This window comes from Neophocaena asiaeorientalis, unplaced genomic scaffold (genome assembly GCF_003031525.2).
Source record: "Neophocaena asiaeorientalis asiaeorientalis breed wild unplaced genomic scaffold, Neophocaena_asiaeorientalis_V1.1 scaffold669, whole genome shotgun sequence".
Lineage (NCBI taxonomy): Eukaryota > Metazoa > Chordata > Mammalia > Artiodactyla > Phocoenidae > Neophocaena > Neophocaena asiaeorientalis.
The window spans coordinates 1399536-1404257 of NW_020174694.1; the positions used below are offsets into that span (position 1 = coordinate 1399536).

General features: G+C 46.7%; 1 protein-coding gene and 1 long non-coding RNA gene across 6 annotated transcripts in view; one reads left to right on the forward strand and one right to left on the reverse strand.

Moving 5' to 3' along the window:
* Positions 1–4722, reverse strand: part of DLGAP1 (DLG associated protein 1) — a 321534-nt gene that overhangs the window by 69604 nt on the left and 247208 nt on the right. The gene's annotated exons all lie outside the window — the stretch shown is intronic.
* Positions 5–4722, forward strand: part of LOC112409051 (uncharacterized) — a 14549-nt gene continuing 9831 nt past the window's right edge. For all 4 annotated transcript variants that reach the window (XR_003005084.1, XR_003005083.1, XR_003005085.1 and 1 more), the window contains exon 1: positions 5–90. This is a non-coding gene — a long non-coding RNA (uncharacterized LOC112409051). The remainder of the gene's footprint in view (positions 91–4722) is intronic.

A 4722-nucleotide genomic window follows, 5' to 3' on the forward strand; every position in this document is an offset into this window, starting at 1 on the left:
GCTGCGGCAGCCCGGCTCTCGAGCGCCCCCTGGTGACCAAGCTCGGAACATCACCGATGTACCTTTCAAGGTACAGTCCGAGGCTCCCAGGTAAGTCACGCTGGGACGCGGGACGTCTGGGCTGCGTTTGCCCAAAAAACGCAGAGTGGAAGTCAAGAGTCAGAAGTCTTGCTTTTTAATTTATCACCTCAACAAAAATTTTACCCGTGCTGCAGGGTAAGATCTCTGGGTTGAGGTTGCTGACCTTTTTTTTCCCCCGAAGCATCCGCTAGGGCAACAGTCTTTGTTTCCTTGGCAAGCTGAAAAGCAAAAACTGCTGTGGCCATTTGGTTAGGTGGATGGCAGTGAGGATGAATAGACAGGAAACTGAGGATTCCTGGTGGGTGGGACTTGCATTTTCCATTTTTATCTGAATTCGTCGGTTGTTTGCAGGAAGCTTGCAGGTAGAAGCATTTCTAATTCCCATCGCTTGTTTCCAGTTAGTTGATTTTCAAGGATGACTGAGGATTTCCAAACTGCAGGCCCAGCTTCCCAGAGAGCGTGCTTTGCAGCCCCACCCTAGCTCTTTTATCTCTGTCTGGGGCAAACACCCACGAAAATGCCAAGGGCAGTAGTTTTAACCAGTCTTCTTCCTCTCAGGGCTTCTCCCGCCCTCCGTGGTCTCTGATTTGGAGGAAGAACTGCAGTTGTGAGCTGCTGGTAGCTTCTGCCAGGCGTGAGGGCATCCCTCTTTGTTCCTCTCTGGAAATGTTAACCAGAAACTAAGAAAAGGGTTTAGATCAAAGTAACCGTTCTCTTCAAAAAGTTCCACTAATTAACTAAATTAAAGGAAGTTAAGTGCTGTTTGGAGGAAAGTCATTTTAGAAGGCCCAGGTCCAGGGACGGAGGTCTAAAGCCTCTAATGAGACCCTTTAATGAAGCTTGGCAACCAGTTAATATGAGATTTGAGGGTTACCCTATGTAAAATCAGTTGTTGCCTAAAATCAATCATTTCAAAGGAACATCTTGAAAGTAGACAGACATTCGGCTGGTTGTTGCCTTGATCATTTAATAGTAAAGATTAAAAACTGAGGACTCTGAGTAAGAATCATTTGACCGGTAGCTCAGGTGAGTCATAACCTTCACAGAACTAGGCACAAAGGTTCACAGCAGGATGTTGAGAACGCCTGGCTTACTAATTTGCGAGGCGGGGCCGTTGCTTCCAGCAGGGAATGCCTTCATGATTTCATGGCTCATTTTCCCAGCCTCTCCAACAGATGCTACTGAGTCATCCAAGCACACAAGTGACTGCCCTGGCAGTGTCATCTGTTAGGATTAAATTTCCATTTGTTCCATGACTTTATGAAGCAATTTCTAACGATTGAATCAGATATACCACTTCCTCTAGGATCTAGGGATTTTTTTTTTTTCTTTTTTAATGTTTGTAACATTATGTGAATTTTTCAGAATTTGTCCCAGCCAAGTCAGCAGGTCTTCCTGGGTTGAATGGACTGTTTACAGGAGGGGAAGATTCAGGACCCAAGGTCAGGGTTACAGAATGAAATAAGGTTTCCTGTTTGGGCAGCTGGTCCCACCTCCTCAGGTTCGGGCAGACTGGGTCTTGTTGGAAGATAACAGGCCTGGGATACCTGGGGTAGGGATGGTGCCAGGATTGGGGAAGGACATTTTGCTTTTAAGCTTCTCATCAGCTAGCTTTCATTTCTTGTTAGATGTCACTTCTTAGCAATACTTGCCTCTATTCCCTGTTAGGTGAAATTTTTTATTTTTTCCGGACCAAACTGAGAGAAAGGAATTAGTTAAGGATGTAAGAATCACAAGGTCAGGCATTGTTGTCCGTTGTATTCATGACAACCACAGTACTTAGACCATGCGTGGCACGTAGTCGTATGGTGGTAAATACTTGTTACGTGAAGGAAGGAACAGGGACGAGAAGGGATTTCCTGGAGAAGCAGAAAAAGGGACTAATAATTAGGAAAGCAAAGTCACCAGGGTAGAAAGAAAATGAATACTCAGCAAAGCCAGTCTCTGTGACCTTGGATGTTGCAACATAATCTCCCATCACTGATGCCCACCTCTGTTTGGCCTTGGTCAATTGCTGGCCAAATGCAGCAGTGATTGGCCAGCTTTTGACATGGAGCTAGAATGTGAAAGGCCCACCTCGTATCGGCTGGAAGCAGTTAGTCCTATGGATTATCCACCTAACTTCCTCCACCCTCTCTGCTGGGCTTTATCCATGTGGGGCTGTGATGCTCACTGCCCTTTCCCCAGAGCAGCTGCCTTTCCTCCTCAGTTCCTTCCACTCCTTATTATTCTTTGACTTCTTATTCCTGATCTCATTTCATGACACCTGTACCATGGACCTGGAAAGCAAGGGAAACCTGGAATGCAATCACACAGCCCAGCAGGACTCTTTGCCGTGGGGCCGTGTCTGGGACACACAGCGGACCTCAGGGGGTACAGAGCTCTGAGGCCAGGTGGAGTGGCTGACTGGCTCCAGGTGGGAGCAGGGTCTCGGGCACACACTGCCCACTGGTCTCCCTTGAAACGGTGAGCTGGCCATGCAGAGCGAGGGTGCTGTGTCCAAACCCGGTGAGGTCACGTCTCATCATGGTCCGTCGGGCTGAGTCCTCACTGAAACCTCTGGCTGGATCGATCAGGAGCCTCTGCTCTCTGGCCAACACCCTGGGCTTCGGAGAGAAGGCAGACCCTGTGTCAAAGCAGCCTGATGCTGCTGCCCTGTGGACAGAGGGCTTGGCGGGCTGGCTCCACCTGGAGCAGAAGCTTTTGCATCAGACAAACTGGGGGAAACAGGATATATGAGGAAGCAAAGAAGAAAGGAAATGTATCCAGCATGTCTTGCTGTCAGTTGGAGGGCGATGAGAAATAATTACCTGTGTCTGGAGAGCAAGGCATGTAGGGGGGCCTGATCTGTGCAGTGAGACAGTTAATTATTCGTCCAACTCCTTTCCGCTTTCCTCCCTGAAACCCCCCTCCTCAAAGGAAAAACAGGACAGACTTTTTGAGTTAAGCTGTGGAATACCATCTACCAGCCCGCTGGGCCCAGAAAGGACACCAGCCCCTTACTGACTCTCAGATGACAGGATCAGTGCTTCAAAATGACACTTCATTATCCAACTGTGTCACTGACAGATGAGGACACAGGTCCAGAGAAGAACTTGGCCGGGGCCCCCCAGTCTTCTTCTGTCTGCACCACACAGCAAACACCATCAGCCTTTACAGTGGGTTCGTAAAGGGCCACTTCAGACTGCATTCACAATTCCACTGTACAGTTGGGTTTTGGTCATTTGCCAGAATTAAATAAAAATATCAAGGAACCCTCCTACGCTGTTGGTGGGAATGTAAATTAGTACAACCGCTATGGAGAAGAGTATGGAGTTCCCTGAAGAAACTAAAAATAGAACTACCGTATCACCCAGCAATCCCACTCCTAGGCATATATCCAGAGAAAACCATAAAAAAATCAAAAAGACACAGACACCCCAATGTTCATTGCAACACTATTTACAGTAGCCAAGATATGAGGCAACCTAAATGTCCATCAACAGAGGAATGGATAAAGAAGATGTGGTATGTATATGCTATGGAATACTACTCAGCCATTAAAAAGAACGAAATAATGCCATTTGCAGCAACATGGATGGACCTAGAGATTGTCATACTGAGTGAAGTAAGCCAGAGAAAGACAAATACCATGTGATATCACTTATATGTGGAATCTTTTTTTTTTTGGCCATGCCACATGGCTGGTGAGATCTTAGTTCCCTGACCAGGGATTGAACCCGGGCCCACAGCAGTGAAAGCACGGAGTCTTAACCTCTGGACCACCAGGGAATTCCCTGTGGAATCTAATTTTTCAAAAGTGACACAAATGAACTTATTTACAAAACAGAAACAGACTTACGGTTATCGAAAACAAACTTAAGGTTACCAAAGAGGAAACGTGGTGGGGAGGGATGAATCAGGAGTTTGAGATGAACGTACCCACGCTACTATATATATAAGATAGATAACCAACAAGGGCCTACTGTATAGCACAGGGAACTCTACTCAATATTCTGTGATAACCTATATGGAAAAGAATCTGAAAAGAATGAATATATGTACATGTATAACTAATTCACTTTGCCGTACACCTGAAACTAACACAACATTGTAAATCAACTCTACTCCAATAAAATGTTTTTAAAAATCCCAGCAAACTGGTGAGGCCAGCACTAAAATCTACCAGTTTACTCTAGCTACTGCCCACAGCATCCTCATTCACTGTGTTTCCTGGAGCCAGGTGCCTGGACCTATCATCCCAGCTCCACAAGTGACTGCAGGCAAGAGAGTTTGGGTTGCCCACCTTCTGCAGAGTGGGGTCCGATTGGAACCTGGGTTCTTCTCATCTAAGCCTCCATTCTCTTCTTTTAAAGAGCTGCCTTATATTTCTGTCATTAAGATTCTCCTTTGAACCCTCATGAGAGCAATGTCCAGAAGCCTTTTTCTGAATCTCTTGGTCAAACGTGCTTGGAATTCAGAACGTTTTGGATTGTAGAAAGCTGATTTGCGTGACACACCCTGGGGGGCCTGGGTACTCTAACCTGTCTGCAGGAAAAGGTGAAACAGTCACACTGCAAGTAGTTGCAAGGTCAGGTTTTGGCCTATGGCTTTCAGAGCGCTGAAGGATGGTGGCCACCCACTCCTGCAGGAGCCTCGGTG